Below are 20,660 nucleotides of genomic sequence, written 5' to 3'. Positions count from 1 at the left end.
TTCCTGAATCTAATATTTGGCTGATACTGCCTGTTGATGGAGTAGCAGGTGATGAGCTATCTCCTAATTGCTAATGACAGCTTAGCAAACTCTTTATTCCCAGTTGCAGCTGTCTAGCCTCATTCAGATTCAGAAATATCTGACATCAGAGCATATTCGGTAGGACTTCGACATCTTTCATGTGCAACCTAATGTGATAAATGAGCTTGTTGAATAAAGGTTAATTGCTACCCACGGAGAACTAAGATATTATATTGACAGAATTATAGGCTAGTTTATAAAGGGAGCCTGCAGAAAGCACCATACAGCAGGGCTAAAAATTAAATGACATCCACATGCTTTACTGTAGGCTATTAATTTGAGACATTTCAGAAATGTAAAAGGTACTAGAGAGTTCTATGTTATTTTTGGAACAATCCAAGTACGTGACACAGCTACTCTGACAGTTTTCTCTTGATAGTAAATAAGAAATATTTAGTATTGGAATCACTGTGGTTTAATCTATTGATGCTGTGGCAATATCATGCAGATAACAGACAGGACCTACACCAGCAATAGAGAGGTTTATTAGAGCCAGGAAGCATTCCCCTATAGTTCTTGGGAAATGCCCTGGTTCCACTTACTAGGAGAGTGGGCCATCAAAATAGGTCCCTTTCCCCAACTTAAATGGTGTATCCCAACCTCAGGAGATAATCATCAACCATGACACAGGGAAAATATCCAAAGGCTTCCACTGTTCTCATACAGCAATGATGGTGGAATGATTACCCCAAGACACATCTAGGCAGAGACTTGTCCGGATTCATGTTCAGTCTAATTTGTGCAAGGAGATCATAGAATCACAGGAATATTTCCCAGTGATACTGCACTTCTGTTCACCCAACTCCTTGTGAGGCCAGCTAAAGCCACACGCCACTCATGTTAATGTAGATCACTAAGAAAACACATTCATCTCTGGCAAAATCATTCATGTTGTTGTGTTTGAGAAACTTATCCGCATGCTTTGTCAGCCATCTGACATGCATTTGATTGGTTTCATGTCAAAGATTAACAGCTTTTGGACTTTTCCACATGTTATCATCAAATGTAGAGAGATCAACATTTAAACGTTCCCACAGTTCTTCCCCCTACCCCCCATCAACTAACTCTTGAATGAAAACTGTTTTCCATCTAACTGCATGATTAGGTTTTGTCTAGATTAGGATTTAATGGCGGGTAGTAAAATTGCATTAGCTAACGCAGTCTAATTAGCACCTTCTAAAACTCTAGTCAAGACAAAGAAATTGTACTTTGGAATGTGTTAAACTGCTGGAGTTGAAGCTCAATTTAGCACATTCTAAAGTACATTTGCTTTGTCTTGACTGGAGTTTTAGAAGGTACTAATTAGATTGAGCTACCTTCCATCACACTCTCTAAATCTCAGGGCACGTCTACACTGGCAAAGTTACAGCGCCGGCAGTTACAGCACCGCTCCAAGAGCGCAGAAGGAAAACCGCTGTTGTGTGTTCACACTGACAGCTGCCTGTGCAATAGCGTGTTCACACTTGCGGCACTTGCAGCGCTATTCAGAGCGGTGCACTCTGGGCAGCTATCCCACAGAGCACCTCTTTCTCTTTTGCCGCTAAGACTTGTGGGAAGGCAGAGGGGGTCACGGGGCATCCTGGGTCCAGTCCCAATGCCCCGTGATGCATCGCTTCGCATCCCAGCAATCCCTGTGCTTCCGTCCACATTTGGCGCCATCTTTCAATGGTTTGTATACTGAGCGCCCTGCCTCTTCAGGCTGCAGGAATGGATCCTGAACTACTGACCAGGATGCTGCTCGCTCTGACCAACACGTCACGAGCGGCAGTGGAGTTATTCCTTAGGGCCTTGGCTACACTTGTGAGTTAGAGCGCATTAAAGCAGCCCCATGCGCTCTAACTCACGATGCGTCCACACTGGCAAGGCACGTAGAGCTCCCGGACTCTGCGGCTGGAGCGACCCTGGTACTCCACCTCCACGAGAGGCATAACGTTTGCTGCGCCCTGGCTGGAGCACCACGGTGCCAGTGTGGACGCCCTGCTCTGTTAATGTGCTCTGATCGGCCTCCAGAAGTGTCCCACAGTGCCTGTTCTAGCCACTCTGGTCATCACTTTGAACTCTACTGCCCTGCCCTCAGGTGACCAACTGTCAGACCCGCCCTTTAAATTCTCTGGGAATTTTGAAATTCCCCTTCTTGTTTGCTCAGCCAGGTGTGGAGTGCTCTCAGCGCATCTTTCCAGGTGACCATTCCTCCACCCGCCTGGTGATCCCCAGTATGGAGCAATGGCGAGGTGCTGGACCTCATCAGTGTTTGGGGGAGGAAGCTGTCCAGTCCCAGCTGCACTCCAGCCGTAGGAATTACGATACCTTCGGGCAGATATCAAGGGCCATGATGGAAAGGGGCCATGACCGGGATGCACTGCAGTGCGGGGTTAAAGTGAAGGAGCTGCAGAGTGCCTACCGCAAAGCCTGTGAGGCAAACAGGCACTCCAGTGCTGCCCCCACGACCTGCCGTTTCTACAAAGAGCTGGACACGATACCGGGGGGCGACCCCACCTCCACTCCGAGTACCACCATGGACACTTCAGAGCCCAGTTCAACAAGGCAGGAGGAGGAGGAAAGCGGGCGCGAGGGTGCTGAGGAGGAGGGAGACACCCCAGCATCTCTAGATGCATGCAGCCAGGAGCTGTTCTCAAGCCAGGAGGAAGGTAGCCAGTCGCGGCGGCCGGTGCTTGGGGAAGGACAAACACCAGAGGAGGTGCCCTGTAAGCAGCTTTTATTTTGGGAAGGAAGTTATTCGGTGCGGGCTCTTGGGGCGAGAAGGGTTAGGGCTGCATGCATGCCTAGATGCGGAATAGGGCGTTGATGTGCTCTCTCACATCGCAGTAATCAGCCTCAGTGATCTCTTCAAAGATCTCATGCAGAAGCTGGGCAATCTGCTTGCACAGGTTCCTTGGGAGAGCCACTGTGCTCCTTGTCCCAGTCATGCTAACATGTCCGCACCACTGTGCCGTGAGGGGCGGGGGGACCATTGCTGCACACAGGCAAGCTGCATATGGGCCAGGGCGGAAGCTCTGATACCGATACCGATCGATCGCTAACCAGTTTGGAGTGGGAAAGTCGACCATTGGACTTGTGTCGATGCAAGTGTGCAGGGCCATTAATCGCATCCTGCTCCAAAATACCGTGACTCTGGGCAACATGCGTGACATTGTGGCTTTGCACAAATGGGCTCCCTTAACTGTGGAGGGGCGATAGATGGCACGCACATTCCAATTCTGGCACCAGACCATCTAGCCACAGAGTACATTAAGCGCAAGGGGTATTTCTCAATGGTTCTCCAGGTGCTTGTGGATCACTGTGGGCGTTTCATTGACATTAACGCAGGCTGGTCCGGAAAGGTGCATGATGCACACATCTTTCGGAACACTGGCCTGTTCAAGGAGCTGCAAGCAGGGACTTTGTTCCCGGACTAGAAGATCACCGTAGGGGAAGTAGAAATGCCCATTGTGATCCTGGGAGACCCCGCCTACACCTAATGCCATGGCTCATGAAGCCATACACGGGGCAACTTGACAGCAGCAAGGAGTGGTTCAACAACAGGCTGAGCAAGTGCAGAATGACTGTTGAGTGTGCATTTGGACATTTAAATGCCCGCTGGCGATGCCTGTATGGGAAGCTGGACATGGCCGATGACAATATTCCTATGCTTATAGCCGCGTGCTGTATGCTCCATAATATTTGTAAAGGGAAGGGTGAAAGCTTCACTCAGGGCTGGACCGCAGAGGCTCAGCACCTGGAGGCTGAGATTGAACAGCCAGAGACCTATTAGAGGGGGACAGCGCGGGGCCATAAGGATCAGGGATGCCTTGAGGCAGCAATTTGAAGCTGAAAGCCTCTAATATTTGTTGCTATGCTTGGGATTGCAGTACTTGTAATGCTAGGTGGTGATTGGTGCACATGACGCAAAAAGGGGCCTTAACATAATTGTATGTTGCTTTGCAGTGCTCTTTTTGCTTTCACTTAATGGAATAAGGATTGCTTTCAAACCAACACAATTATTTTATTAAAAGACAACAACTGGAGGAGAGAGTCAAATGAAAAAATTCATCAACAGGGAGGAGGAGGGGGGTGGGGGAAGGGAAGGTCTCAAGAGGAGGAGGGGTCCTGGGATGGCTACAGATTTGTGTATGTCCAGGGATCATACCCAACCTTCTCCTTTGGAGTACAATGCGGCGGGTACTGTACTTCAGCAGGGCCAGACTGCAGAGGGCTGGGTGTTGAGTGCAGTGGGTAGTGGGAGGCCACACTGCTGGACTGTGAGGCGGGAGGAGTGGAATGCTGCGGGTAGAGAGTGGAGCCAGGAGGTTGATAAAGTGTGTTGGCAGGGGGAAGGGGAGAGCGCATGGGAAAGAGTTTTGCGACAGCGGCTGCAGGGGAGGGCGGGCGCGGAGCTGCTCGGTTTGAAGAGCTAGTATCGCCTGGAGCGTGTCCACTTGGCGCTCCATAACGTTTAAAAGCCGCTCTGTGGCTTCTTTTTGGTGTGCCATGTTCTCCTTTTGGTCCTTCTTCTTGCTGTCCCGCCACTCCTTCAATTCCTGTTTCTCGGCAGTGGAGTGCATCATAACATCACACAGAAAGTCCTCCTTAGTTCTTCGTGGTCACTTTCTAATTGTGCGCAGCCGTTCTGCCGCCGATAACAAAGAGGGAGGCTGGGCTCCCAAGGTCATCTCTGTGAAGTTTAAACACAACATTTTACAGAAGCAGTATTGTTTGCAACACAGACAACACTGATTCAGTGCTTTGAAACACAGCCAGTACTCACACACCTGTCACTAACTGGCGGACCCCAGGCAAGAACACATGAGCCACAAGACCCCCAAAATGGTGCGTAGCCACAGGGGCAGGGGAAATCACTGTTCCCGGACCCTGCTGTACACTGGGCACGTGGCTCTTGGGGAGAGCCAGCACTGTAGGGGGGGCCTGATAATCATTCCTGTCCCCACACTTTCCACAGGATGTGATCATTATGGAAGATATCTCGCTGCTGAGGGTGAGCAGGGAATCAAGGGAGGGTCTTCTCCAAGCCTGCGGCTTCTGCCCTGGCCCCTATGCGGCTCGCCTGTGTGCAGCTATGGTCCCCCCTGCGCCCCCGTGACAGCAGAGTGCCGCGAGAAAGTTACCATTAATGGGGCAAGAAACAGAGCAGCTCTGCCGAGGAACCTGCAGGAGCGGATTGCCCAGTATCTCTACGAGAGTTTCCTGGAGATCTCTGAGGGGGATTCCCGTGAAGTGAGGGAGTCTATCAACAGCCTGTTCCGCCGTTCAGAATAGGCATGAGGTGGGAGACAAGCCTGCTTTCTGCAACCCTCCTGCCCCCAACAACTTGCTTCAGCGATTCCCAAAATCAGATCCACTTACCAGGGGCCTCCTCTCTTGTCTGTGCTTCACTAAGATCTGACTGCTGTGACTGGCTAGGCTCCTCCATGGTAGAGAAGAGCTCCTGGCTGCATGCATCTCTGGCCTCCGAGTCACCCTCTGCCTCTGGGCCCCCTCCCCCTCTTCATCCAAGATTGCCTCCTCCTGGCTCTGTCCACTCTCGACTGGCACGTGAGCCAACGAAATATCCACAGGGGCCTTCGCAGTGGAGGTGGGGTCACCGCCGAGTATTGCGTCCAGCTCTTTGTAGAGCCAGCAGCTCATGAGCGCAGCACACGCGGCTTGTGGCAGGCGTTCCGCAGCTCCTTCACTTTGACCCTGCACTGCAATGTGTCCCGGTCACGGCCCCTTTCTATCATGCATCGTGAAATCTGTCCATCGGTATCATAATTCCTACGGCTGGAGCGCAGCTGGGACTGCACAGCCTCCTCTCCCCAAATACTGATAAGGTCCAGCAGCTCGGCATTGCTCCAAGTGAGGGATCTCTGGGTGCGTGGAGCAGGCGTGGCCACCTGGAAAGATGCACTGAGACCACTGCACGTGCCACTGAGCGAACAGGAAGGGGACTTTCAAATTTGCAAAGGAATGTATGGGGTGGGGCTGATGGTTGGTCACTTGAGGGCAGGACAGTAGAGTTCACACCGATGACCAGAGAGGCGAGAACAGGCATTGTGGGACACCTCCAGGAGGCCAATCGCAGTGCTGTAATCACCACGGTGTCTACACTGGCACCGCAGCGCTGTAGCCCCAGCACAGAAAGCTCTACGCCGCTCGTCGAGGTGATTTTTTTAGAGCGCCGCAGCTGTGCAGTTTCTGCGCACTAAGTGGCTTGGCAGTGTGTAACCTCGGGAGTTACAGCGCTCAGAGCTGCTTTACTGCACAGAAACTTGCCAGTGCAGACAAGGCCTCAGTCTAGACAAGGCCTTATATTGCTCACAATGGGCCTGATCCTCAGCTAGTGTAACTGGGCATGCTGACATTGACCTTCCCTGCCCGGATGCTGATTTCTACCAGTTAGGGATAACACATGGCCCATTTGGTCATAACACATCACTAGATTTAATCCAAAAATCGTTGAACTAGAACAATAACTAAACCATGAAACTGAATAGCTAATGTATTGGAATTTCATACATATCATTAAAGCAAATTATTTCCAAAGGTTCAGAAACTATTTGTGTTTATTCTAAACCAGGGGTTCTCAGACTTCATTGCACCGCAACCCCCTTCTGACAACAAAAACTACTACACATCCCCAGGATGGGGGACTGAAGCCTGAACCCACCCGAGCTCTGTCACCCAGGGGGGGCCAAAGCCGAAGCCCAAGGGCTTCGGGCCCAGGCAAGAGGCCTATAACCTGAGCCCTGCCACCAGGGGTGAAAGGGAGCTGGTATGGGCCAAAGTGGCCGCCGGTACCGGCCCGTACCCAGCTGATTTTAAAGCACTGCTGCGGCAAAGGACCCTGCTTTAATGTCGTTGCCTCTTTTGCCCCCCTCCACAGCTGACACGGGGGAGGGGAGCAAAGGGAGCAGCTGCCCCGGGGCCGGCAATTTAAAAGGGCCCGGGGCTCTGGTCGCCGCTGCCACGTCAGCAGCCAGAGCCCTGGGCAATTTAAATCACTGCTGGAGCCCCGGGCGGCGCGGGCCAGGGAGCACGGAAGGCCAGGGAGCATGGAAGGGCTGGCTGGGGGACGCTGACCCCCAGCCCCGCCCCTTCTGCCCGAGGCCCTGCCCCTTCCGGGAGCCGGAGCTGGCCCCCGGACCAGTAAGTCTTCAGAGTTACTTTCACCTCTGCCTGCCACCCAGGGCTAAAGTCCTCAGGCTTCGGCCCTGGATGGTGAGGCTCGGGCCCTGGGCAGTGAGGCTCAGGCTTCGGCCCTGCGCCCCAGCAAGTCTAAGCCAGCCCTGGACACCCCATTAAAACAAGGTCACAACCAACTTTGGGGTCCCAACCCACATTTGAGAAGCACTGGGCACTCATCCAATATATATTTATGCATATGCTCAATTTTACTACCTTGAGCAGTCCCAAAATGGGACCAAAATTAATCACGAGCATAAATGTTTGCAGAACAGGGGCCTACACATCCTACTCATGACAGAGCAATTATACATAGAGTAGAACAGAGATTTAGAGCCAGATCCTCAGCTGGTGTAAATCTGTCATCTTGACGTCAATGGAACTAGGTTGATTTACAGCAGCGGAGGATGCAGGTTTTATTATTCTGGTTGTTGTGGATTAATGTGTGTAAACCCCATTGATAATAATACTGCTATACTCCTTGCACGTCGATGACAGCCTAGATACCAGAGATTGAATGTTCTGTGAACATAATTAGAGATCATTTAAAATAAAAGACGAAAGAACAAAAGTGATTGTAAAATACAAGAGAGCAAATTAGGAAACATACAGCAGTAAGCAGAACTTTCATCTTCTTTCATCTGCACATACAACTTGTGTTGCAGTTGTCCAAATTTTAGGCCCAGATCTTCAGCTGGTGTAAGTCATCTTCAGGTTCGGCTCCAGGCACCAGCTGAGCAAGCTGGTGCTTGGGGCGGCAGATTGTTCGAGGCGGCATTCTGCCCAATCCTAGGGTGGCACGGCCGCTTTTTGTTGTTGTTGTTGTTGTGCTCCGGCCGCCCTGTAGGGGGCAGCGGCGTGGAGAACCAGAGCGCCCTGCAGGGCAGTCCTCTTCCTTCCCTCCCCGCCGACCGGAGCGGAGCCCTCGCGGCAGACGGCAGGAGGCGGCGCAGCGGGAGGGGCCGTGTGGCAGCGCCCCCGCTGTAGCCCTGGCCGCCCCCTTCTCTCTCTCTCTCCCGCCCGCTCCCTCCCCCTCCCTCCCCCAGCCGGTCCCCCTGCACCTGCGCTCCGGCTGCGCCGCAGGTTGGTTTTTTTTGCTTTGCCGTTCTCGCCGCCCCGTTTTTTTTGTTTGTTTGGTTTTTTGGGGTTTTTTTTGCTTGGGGAGGCCAAAAAGCCAGAGCCGGCCCTGGTCATCTTACATCAATTTACACCAACTGAGTGTTTGGCCTTTAGCACTGAAGATAGCTCACTAGAAAAGCAGTGGAATATTTCTCTCCTCCCCACCCCACCCCAGCCCCAGCCCCAGCCCCAGTAATAAAAGGTATGGTTTTATCCAAAATAAGATAATTGCAGAGTCTAAACCATAAGATAGAACAAAGAAAAAAAATACGCCAGAGATTATTTTTCTTCTTCTTCCCTTTCTCTCTCATATCAAGAGGAAACCTTTGCTCTTATTCCTTGCTCTTGCTGTGGTAGGAGAAATAAAGGCTGGTCAGCTCGGGTCTATTTTTGATACCACGTATAGCGCGGCTGGATTGAAAAAGAGGGGAAGTGCTAGGTGAGTAATGTGACTGCAGTGAGCTGAAGCAGAGGAGACTTGAGCAGCAGGTTGCAGGATAGCTACATGCAATAAAACCTCTTTCTCCAATCAGAAACATTGGGCCACAGCCCGAACAGGTCTATCCTGGCATAGCTCCAGTGAAGTCCATGGACCTACATGGAATTACAGCAGCTTAAAAAAAAATGAAACCACTCCCATGCATCACCCTTCTTTGTTTACCGGAAGGACTATTTCAATTATATTTACAGAGTCCGAGACTTCTATTGTTGGCAACCTGCACCAAAGGGGTTCGCTCAGTCACCACTGCAATGCAAACAGCTAGCACCGACTTCTGCATACCGTGGGATCCCATATAAGTCATTGGGCCGCTGCATGGGCACTGGAGCCATTAGACTGAAGGATCTGGCCTAACTCAGGGGAATGGGTTAGTATTAATAAGGTCTGTCACGGGAGTGGCCCCTCTCCTTGTAAAAACTGCACAGACTCCCCTGGTTATGCCATCCCCAGGTCTTTTTATTTCGTGTTCCCGCCACCAATCTCACAACAGTGCCTGTGCAACAGCCTATTTACAATAGTCAACTCGCTTTTGGCCCTCTCACCAGGGCTGGAGGGTAACAGAGGCCTCCCTGTTCTGAGCCTCTGTCTGGCTAGGCTCAGCTAGCCCTGGTTGGTTGGTTGGTTGGTTGGTTGGTCGGTCGGTCGGTCCTTCCTTCCTCTCTTCCCCCTGCACTTCCTTCCTGTGCTGCCTCTTATTAGCCCAGGGCTGATGGGGTAATTGGCTCAGCTGGGCAGCCTGATTAGGTAGTTACCCCCGTCAGCTTCCTACTGGGGAACTAATTAACATTAGAGTGATCAGAGTGCGGGGCTCCACTGTTTGTGCCCTGCACACTGTCACAGGGCCCCTCTGTGTACTCTCACATTTATTAGAGGCCACCATTTTCTCCACTTCTCACCTGCAATGCACTGCAACTGCCAGGAAGCACTTCCCCTTGTTCTAGTGACTCCCTCCAGCTTTAAGACTCAAGACTGCACGACTGCAACAAAATTGGAAGAAAAATGAAAGCAAAGGGGCAGATTTTCAAAAGAGATCAGGGTCTACGTAGGCAGCTAAATGAAGTGCTCAGCGCCCAGCTGTTCCCACTGCGAACAAAGGAAGCTGTTGCACGCTCTGCAATTTTGCAAATCTTTCCTCCACTCAATAAAGACAAAAAATCAAAAATCCGCCCCTACATGGGATGCAACAATTTCCCAGGTAATGGAAAATGGGATTTATTAAAGTGAGAGCTAGAGAGAGATGTACTTTGTTGACATGGGTCCACTGGCAAATGACTTCAGCTGCAACAGAGTTAGACCAATGCTGACCACTTTTGAAAACACTAATGTCTAGCCTGAGGCCCCTCTCTCACAAGCATTTATGCACATGCTTAATTTGACACAGATGAGTAGTCCCTGGCCTTATCTCTATTTAAGCATTTTGCCACAGCAATTATGCCAACAAAGCTATACTGGTATAATGTGCCTTAGCCAGTATAACTGCATCTATACAAAGGCCCGGTCTACACTAGAAAATTAGGTCGGTATTACTACGTCGGCTCAGGGGTGTGAAACATCCACCCCCTGAGCAACGCAGTTAAACCGACCTAATCCCTGGTGTAGACAGTGCCAGGTCGACGGGAGGTCTGGTTGGAGTACCTGTACCGATGGCAGAACCTCTCCTGTTGGCGTAGGTAGTGTCTTCACTGAAGCGCTCCAGCTGCAGTGCTGAAGCTGTGCCACTGCAGTGTTTTAAGTGCAGATAAACTCTCCGGCTTTTACTGGCACAACTGTGTCAATTACCCACACAAAAAATCAATCCCACCTCCCACCAACACAATTATGTCAGTAAAACTTTTAAAGAGACAGCTGCCTAGCTCTCGCTAGGTATAGTCTTCATTCTTCATTTGGTCATTACATAGATGCCCTTGATGTATGAGAAGCAAAAAACTAAAGGCTTGTCAGAAAAATACAGGTTTTGAATAGAGCAGGTAGAAATTATTTTTTTAGATGAAAAATGACTTTTCAACCCAAACGAGAAATTTCTTGGAAAAATTTCATTTGGTCAAAATTACAAAAATTAAAGTATTTGTTAACAATTTTACCACCACCCCCTCCTCCCCAATGTTTTTTAAACCAAAAATTGTTTTAGAAAAAAGAAACTATAGTTGATTTTTCAGTTAAAATGTTTTGCAAAAAGTTTTTTTTTTTTAATGAAGAATACCAATTATTTTTCATGGGTAATGCTGACAATCAGTACTAATTTTGGGAGTGATGCAGGATGAATTTGTATAGCCCAGGTATTTTTAGAACACGAATCAGCTGTAATCTCTACAGGAATGTGTGTGTGTGTGTGTGTGTGTGTGTGTGTGTGTGTAATAAAGAGATGGGATGAGATTTTACTTTTCAGTTACAAAGGTGTAATTCTGGAGTAACTCTACTGAAGTTTACTTTGGGAGTACTTGGTTAATTCAGAGTCACAATAGATAAAAAAACGTGTATGTGTAAAGAGAAACACACACTTCAGCACTTCTCAGATACATTCTTTGGAATAAACTATACTGGACAGAATGGAAAATCAAATTTGCAGTTTGGAATATGGAAGCCAACAAATAAACATTATACAACAAAATAAAGGACGGGAAACTCAAAGAGGTCCTGAATTAAACACCATTGATAGTGTTGATATCATGTGGAACTAAAAACAGACATATCTGATAACATTCTTCCCTATCCCTACACCTCCTTCCATTTTTCACAGCAACACAAACTGATTTATAGTCATCTGATGTTGTCTTTTGGTAAATTGATCCATGTTCTTCTATCCTCTGTATCTTACAGATAATAGCACGTGATTTAAAAATGGACTCTGAGAACAAAGATATGGCCAATGTATGGATCAGCAAAATGCAAGAAGGTTTGATCTGTTCCCATCTCAACTACACCCACACACTATGGGACCATAGGTTGTTTTTTTACCTGCCCAGGCATGTTCTATAATAAAAAAAACTATAGATATGCAAATTGCATTCCTGACATTTTCCAACGAAGATTACCTCAGTCCTGGATTGTTCTCATTGGTGAGAAAGTGTGACCCTGACAGAAGCTCTTCAATCAGTGAATCAGTTGCTGTTGCGAGTCATATGACTTTGTTATTGAATCCCCCTTGGTTACTGCGAATTGGCCTTTGAAGATGATCCAACATCATTGGAATTTGCTACACTTGAACCTTGTCTTGCATTGGAACAGCAGCATGGCATGAAAGTTACAGCGATTACTGATTAACATCTAAAGATATGATCCCCACAGTTTCTGTGTCAAAGGCTGCTACTGTAATCCCAGGGAATAATGTTACTAATCAATAGGCACACTAAAAATCCAGCACTTATAAGGGCCATTGCAGCAGTAAGGGCTTTAAAAATGATCTTTTTTCTGTGTGAAATTCAGATTCCTCCAATCCTCACCCCAGCTCTTTGGTTCCATAGCCCTCTGTGCAGATGGACGTTTCACTCCATCAGGCAATCTCCTTTGCCAAGGCAATAGTTGCTTTATCACACTTTCACTGCAGGGCTTTTTATAACGATCATAAAAATGATAAACCTTTCATGTTTGGACAGTGTCAGTAAATTGACTGATAACGACGAAGGTGCTGCTTTTATCACAAATGCGGGCAGATTCCTTTGAAACGCAACACGGTCTCAACAGTACAGATCATTTTAAAAGATGAAAGACGGTGTGAGCTGGACCTATGCCCTCCCTCAGCACCATGGCATAGAATCATAAAAATGTAAAACTGGAAGGGACCTCAAGAGGTCACCTCTGGTATATTGCCTCTGGGTTAACCATTGAATCAACTGGTCCATAAAAGATGGCTCGCAAGATCCAACCACCATAGGATCCTGCAAGAATTCTGCAATTATTTCTGCTGAACAAGTGTTGAAAAAAAAAACCCAAAAAACAAATCGTCCTCATTGATCCTTTCTGCTTCCCCTAGGCACTTGGCTTTAGAGCTTAGGGTTGGGTAAAGGTTGTAATATAGTTCAGGGATACAAATGTAGGGAAATGGAGGAGGCTGGGCATGCTGGGCATTTGGGGTTGGGGTTCAGAGCAGAATGCGGCAGGTGCTTGCACAGTGGGGCCCTGGTTTGTGATTGTGGCCCTAGGTTTATACAAATAAATCTTGATCATCAGGTCACGAAGAAAGCTCTTTATCCGCCACAACGTTGTGGGCAAAGTTACTCCACGACAGGCCATAAAGCGATACCAGCCAGTAACGAATGTGAGCCCTCCACTCCACGGGTCTGAAAACCATTGTAGGGATGGGAAGGAAAGAGCCAGGGAGGGCATACCAGCAGCAGAAGGGTTTGGCTCCTTTTTCAAGGGATGACTTTTTTAACTAAGCTGAGGACCATCAGGCTGAAGGAGGCTTTTGGTGGCCAGTTCTGCATGTTTTAGGGTATTTTTTCCACTGCTTTTTCTTCCCCTCATCCTTCTAGGAAAAGTCAACCCCCTAAAATACTCCAGGGATGCAAGCACTACTCTCAAGTAGCACCCAGCTAATTTGAAAAATTGTCACTCGCAAATTTCATCACATGTACCTCTCTGCCTGTTTGAAAATACACTGCACTGCTACAGGCATCGGAAAGGAGAAAATTCCTTAGCGCCTCCATATTACTCCCTCTTTTTTCCACCATCTCCTGGGCTACGGATTCTATTGCTATCTGAGGACAGATTTGACATGTATGCTGTTTAAAAATCCAGGCTCACAAACTAACATGCATGATTCGCACTCGGAGGGGCAAGCAATGACTGGTGCATCTAAAACAGGAGTTTCATTGCAACTGTGATGATAGCCAGACTGCAGCTTCCGACATGCTGCTGGGGGAGCAAGCTGCAGCTCTTCTGCCTGGGTCTTCTCCTGTAGCACTGCTGCTCAGCCATATCTGGAATTGCTCCATACACACAGCCACAGTGACCTGGCTCTCAGCACTTGTGGCATTAAGATGGGTCTTACATTTGTTATTTTCTCCCTCCTCAGTGACACAACGCATGATGAAACTTGCTACTATCAGTTTGTCCTAAATTGCATTTGGCACAGAAACTGTGAGGAGGCCAAGATGGTTTTCTACCAACCTTTTGCACCTCTCCTTAGTGTAGCCTTGATTGGCTATGGTGTTGAATAATATCAATAACCCCTTGTAAGCTCTCATATTAGACAAGAATCTGATCTCCATGGCTACTCCAGGATTTAAAACGTTAGGGCTATCATCACCATGTGGGCTTGCATCATTGCTAGAGACTTGAGGAGAATGCAAGAAACAATGATTGCATTTAATCCAATGTACCTTTATTAAAAATTTGACCATATAGAAAGCCCCCAATTAATATAACTGTCACATAGACTGCAATGGCTGGAAATAACCCAAAGTGTCCAACACCAGTACTTCCAATTCCGTCACACTCACATATCCATATGGAATCCTGAAGAAAAGAGCATGGGAGGGGGGAGACAGGGCAATCCTGTTGAAGGTCCAGCAACCATGACCTCCAGAAATCGATGACCTCCAGCCATCCACCAGGCACTATTTATGTAAGTTATGCGTATGTCCAAAGCTCATTATTATCGGAGGACTGTTCGCATCAGGGCCGGCTCCAGGCACCAGCGCAGAAAGCAGGTGCTTGGGGCGGCCAATGGAAAGGGGCGGCACATCCGGGTCTTCGGTGGCAAATCGGCGGCGGGTCCCTCAGTCCCTCTCGGAGGGAAGGACTGGCCGCCGAATTGCCGCTGAAGAACGAAGAGGCGCGGTAGAGCTGCCGCCGAAGTGCCGCCGATCGCGGCTTTATCTTTTTTATTTATTTTTTTTCTTCGCTGCTTGGGGCGGCAAAAAAGCTGGAGCTGGCCCTGGTTCGCATGATAGGCCACTTGGATAGTTCTTTTAGCTTATTAACTTTTACGTCTCCTTATCACTGCAGTAACATGTTGTTACCTTAAGGAAGTCTCTAACATTTCACCCCGGCTACCAACAGTCATTTTGTGGTGTCTACTGATCTCTTATAGACATTACTTATAGACATAGACTTTTCCAAAAAATCAGCATACAAACATAGACACAAGCTTGGCAGATTTATTATTAACTTATTTTGGCTAATTTATCCTAAAGCCTAATTTGGCTAAGCTAAATATTTTACAGGCCTAAGCTTGTAGGTTTCATAGAATCATAGAAGATTAGGGTGGGAAGAGACCTCAGGAGGTCATCTAGTCCAACCCCCTGCTCAAAGCAGGACCAACACCAACTAAATCATTTCTTGCATTTCAGCTTTAAGCCTCAAACTATCCAGCTCTTAGAATAGATGAATCTATTAGTTACAAGCTACATTATAGCTAGAGTCAGGTGTGTGTGGGGAAAGGGGCTGTCCAGGCTTTGATATAAGTTAGAGCAGACTCAGGGCTGCTCTAAATTACACTTAGCTGCCAGAATGGCTCTTTGGGGCCATAGCCAGCCGAGAATAGCCACAGCCCAGCAGTAATTCAGCTATGCTGGGTGCTGTACAGACATCAAATTAAAGTCAATCCAAAGCTCAAAGAGAATGCAATGTAAATAGGGAGAAGACAAGATAAGGTGCATAGGTGCTGGAACTAAGGGTGCTGCCACACCCCCTGGATTGAAGTGGTTTCCATTATCTACAGGGTTTACAGTTTGGTTCAATAGCTGTCAGTACCTCCACTATACAAATTGTTCCAGTCCCCCAATAGGGTGGTGTAGAGCACTATGGAAGGGGTGACAAGACTCATAATGGGAGATAGGGAGGGAGTTATCTTACCACTGACATGTGGTCCAGAGCCAGGCGCTGTAGTCACTGCTCCTTCAAGGGAGCGTGGGCTGGGGGAGGATAGGGGTGGGTGAGAGGGGGTTCAAATAGCCAGTATGTAAAGCATGGCTGGGGCTGGTTGTAGTCTGTGGTCATTTGGGAAAGACAGAGTAAAGTAGCACGTGCAAGGTTAGAACCTCTCTGGCCTGAAGGTATATGGTGGGAGAGGGGAGAAGAACTCAGGGGACCTTACCTTGCAAACCCAGTGGGCCCGGGGGAAGCAATTGCTCCATCTATAGCACCTCCTGTGTTTGAAATTTGGCACGAAATAGTCCTGGGTTGAGAGAGGCAACTTTTACTGTCCCTCTGAAAATCCACTTGAACACAGCAGAGTTATAAGCTGCAGGTCACTGCCACTTGAACCTGTGCATTAGAAGATCCTTTTAGGGTATGTCTACCCAGCAGAAAGCAAAACACCTGCAGCAGGGAGTCTAAGAGCCTGGGTCAACTGACTCGGGCCCGCAGGGCTCTTGCTATGGGCTCCAGCCAGAGCAGGAACATCGACACTGGTAATTGTAGCCATAGAGCGTCATCCCGTGCCCGCTGAGCCGGGCTCCGAGACTTGCTGCCTTTTTTTTCTTTTAATTTTGCAGTGTAGACGTTCCCTTAGAGGCTGTCTCTGAAGCTTCCATCTGCCCTGGGCATGCTCCCTTGCCCAACTCAGCCTCCGGAAGCAGCCACACATAACTGACCTTCACAGGACACAGACAAAATAGTGGATTATCCCTATGCTGCTCCAAATAACCTCTGGGCTAGGGGAAAATGCATTGAGCTTCTAGGCAGGTAGCTTGCATGTTCAAATCTTATCTTGTCTAATGGTGGGTGTTAATAACAGCGTGTTCTTTCCAACTGTTTTTATTGACTGAGGGCTCAAGCCCCTAATTTAGCAAGGTGACAAGGATTAACCGCCACTTGTTCCAAAAAGGAGTAACAGAGGCTGCACAAAGTCACTTTGGGCACAAGTGGGAATAGAACCCAAGTTTCATCCGCTTACTCACACTATCAGGCAAAACCTGCTAAATCTATGTACCTAGGCAGGCTGTCTATAAAACAGCATATGTAACCCACTGTTTCATTGTATCCTCTTGTAGAGGCTAATCTATAGAGCAGGGGTGGGCAAACTTTTTGGCCTGAGGGCCACATCGGGGTTCCAAAACTGTATGGAGGGCCGGGTAGGGAAGGTTGTGTCTCCCCGAACAGCCTGGCCCCGCCCCCATCTGTCCCCTCCCACTTCCCACCCCCTGATGACCTCCCTCAGAACTCCTGACCCATCCAACCCCCCCTGCTCCTTGTCCCCTGACCGCCCCCTTCCGGGACCCCCACCCCTAACCACCCCCCAGGATCCCACCCCCTATCCAACCCCCCCTGCTCCCTGTCCCCTGACTGCCCCCCGGGACCCTCTGCCCCCCTCCCTCGCCCCCTTACCATGCCGCTCAGAGCAGCAGGCGCTCGCAGCCCCGCTGCCCGGCCGGAGCCAGCCACGCTGCCATGTTGCCCGGCAGGAGCGGTGGGCCAGAGCATGGGCGGTGCAGTGAGCTGAGGCTGCGGGGGAGAGGGGACAGCAAGGGAGGGGTCAGGGGCTAGCCTCCCCTGCCGAGAGCTCAAGGGCCAGGCAGGACGGTCCCGTGGGCCAGATGTGGCCCGTGGGCTGTAGTTTGCCCACCTCTGCACTAGAAGGTAACTGCTTATACCGCTGCAGGCTGGTAAAGATAGTCCTTTAGCTCAAGTTGGAGCAATCTGTGCTAAAAGTTAGTGTTCAAACTTGAGTGATGAACTGGGGAGGAAGAGTTGTTACAGTTGCACATGACTGAACTTGTATTTTTTTTTTTTTAAAAACCCAACAACCTAGGAAATGGCATACAAAGTGCTAAGAGAATGGTAAGGTTAAAGTCAAGCACTCAAGACAGGGAACATCTGAAGCATTTGCCCATGTAACCTTAATTCAGCCCTATTGTGCTTATGCATTACGACTACATGCTATTTATTTTTTCCTCGACAGGCCCCTGCCTCATTCAGTAGAGAGCACTGTCCATCCTGCAAAGTAACTCAATACAGCTCAATTAGACTCCATGTCTTTCCTGCTGGAGTTCTAGTGTTATCTTGCAGCAGTTACATTTCAATGTGCCATTTTAACAAATTGTAGAGTTTGGAAATAGGTTTCAATAGAAAACAAGTTGTCAAGATGGAGCCCTTTAAAATATGTAGTGCTGCTCAGAATAAATCTATCACTATTAGGTACAGCATGATATCTGTGAGTGTTCTGTTCTGGGGGTTTCTTCTGCTATTGGGCTGGGGGTGTCTGCTAAATTTAGATCTAGAAAACTCCCCCAGGACATAAGATTTGTCAGTATCCTGGATATAGGAGTGAGAAGGAGAGTTGAAATGAGATGGGGGAGCTTTCAGGATGCCAAACAACTGGCTTATGTAACTGTTCAGCAATTCTGCCTGGTTTCCACTCCACACTGGTATAAAGTGCCAAACTCCATGCAGCCAATCACGTTCCAGGACTTCTACTGTTTACTCCAGCGAGCACTATAAACCAGTGTCCCCGGACATGTGTTAGCATTATGTTATATTGAAACACTTCCTGATGTCCAGACAAGGATAATTTAAAAAAAAAAAAACCAACCCAAAACTACACACACACAGATGCAACATGAAAACATCCACTACTTGCCAACATTCAACTCGAGAGCTGTAATTAATGTTGAATTTACTTTAAATGGAGACTAATGGGCGAGGTAAAACTGGGGTGGTGAATAGAAACCTGGTTTAAGATGAGGACAGATGGAAAGTTTTCAAGCTGGAAAGGGTTTAAGAGTAGAGTACCCCAGGGGTCAGATTTAGGACATCTGTTGTTCATAATGTGGGTCTATTTATAAATATAAATTACTTGGAGAAGAGTGTTGAAAACTTAGGCAACATTCTGCCCATAGTTCCGTTTGTGTAAATCCGAAGTAATTCTGCTGGCTTCAGTGGAGATAGTTCAGATTTACACGGGCGTAATTTGAGAGAGGGATTTGGCTTAAGACCTCTGAATTTTCAGATGACGCAAAAATTGGAGGGTGAGCAAATAATTAGACACGATGTAACCAGCTTCCAAGGGATTTGGGCTATTGAAGTGCTGGGGCCAGCAGATGGCAAATACAGTTCATTGTCAAAATGATAAAATAATTAACCTAGGAAATATCTGCTAAATGGAACAGCCATCCAATAGCAACCAGGAAAGGGACTGAAACCAACAGCTACATTACAGATAGACAAACAAAATGCTACACTAAATTGTATTAGCGGAGAAAGACTATAAAACAAGAGAGACAATAGCTTTTCTACATAAGGAACTGGTTAGGCAGACTGAGTTTAATGTATTGTCTCCAGATCTTGTCATCAGAGCATGGGAAGACCATCATAGTATTCCCTCTGCCTCAAAGAGAGAGAGAGAGACATTAGGCAAAAAATAAATTGCTACCAGGCCTGGGAAATTATGGATGAGGACAATGTAAATCAGGGAGGAGAGGCAGAGGGTGAAATTTTAACCCCCATTGACATTAATGGGCGTTTTGCCATTGACTTAAATGAAGCCAAAATTTGACACAGAATCTAGGACACTTCCGGTGGGAGTGGTGAAATTGCTTTATTTTCTATGGATGAAGCCATAATCTTATACATTAATTCCAGAAAGCAATGCAAGGTCCTCATCCCCTGTGTAGGCACAAAGCTCCGGCCACGTGGAACTCATTGCTAGAGCTGGGTGAATAATTGATTTTCTGGTTTTTGTGGCATTTCCAAAAAAATGGGGACAGGGGGATTTTGAGTTGAGTTGAACCAAATCTGAATTGTTGGTGAATCAAAGGGTCCAGCTGGGGTTTGTGCCAGACTGAGGATTTGAACCTGCATATTCCACATCCCAGGTGAGCACCCTGATCACTGGGCTAAAGATTATAAGGAGAGCCAGGGGCAGCAGCTGCATCACCTCCTCCGGCCATTTTGTGAATGGCTGAAACTACACATGTCAAATTCGTGACTAGTTTTGGGTTGACTGAAACTGCATTTTTGGCGAATAAATTATTTGTTTCAAAAAAATTTCATCCAGCTCTACTCATGGCAGGATTAGGGCCTATGATTAGGGTGACCAGATGTCCCGATTTTATAGGGACAGTCCCGATATTTGGGGCTTTGTCTTATGTAGGCGCCTATTACCCCCCACCCCCGTCTCGATTTTTCACACTTACTTTCTGGTCACCCTACCTATGATACAAAGAAGGACATTTACAAATATTGGTTAGTTAATTAAATTGGACTGTTTTAGCTACTACACAACTAAGTTCTATGGGAAACTCTCAAAATCCCACAAATGGAGCAGGGTCCCTTAATCTCTGGCTGATGACACTGTAGATTTCCATGGGAAAGTGTACCTGTTTCATGAGTGCAGGAACTCAGACAGTGTTTATATGCGCATTAGCAAGGAAATACACCTTAAAAGGCTACGATTTGCCCATCCAGACTAACCCCAATCCCCAAAATCTAATTGCCCAAGGGGGGAAGTTCTCACCCCTCTCATCTCCTTTGGAAAATTAAAAGGAGCCTTGCACTGTAGTCAGAGGGTCACTAAAATCAGATTCCATCAGTTAAAGTTGGGGGGAGCCCAGGCACGCCACCAGTCTTCTTCCTTTGAACCAGAGGTTGTTAGTGTAGCTACAGATTCTTATCATGAAAAGAAGGGGACTCGCTCAGCCAGGTCCCAAATCATTGAGGACTTCATAAGCTTAAGCTCCACCAGAAAGTTTATAGTGCAGTTTATTACCTATATTACTCTATCCTAAGTGCTTAGATAATACAGTGATGGGTGTTCTAAAAAATCAAGATCGATCTAAGTGAGAGGCACAGCGTAGAAAGCTTAGGAAGCATGCAACCACATTCTGCATTCACGTACATT

Source organism: Terrapene carolina, unplaced genomic scaffold, assembly GCF_002925995.2.
Source record: "Terrapene carolina triunguis isolate 2854851 unplaced genomic scaffold, T_m_triunguis-2.0 Scaffold33392, whole genome shotgun sequence".
NCBI classification, from domain to species: domain Eukaryota; kingdom Metazoa; phylum Chordata; order Testudines; family Emydidae; genus Terrapene; species Terrapene triunguis.
Note: the sequence above shows the minus strand (reverse complement) of the source record.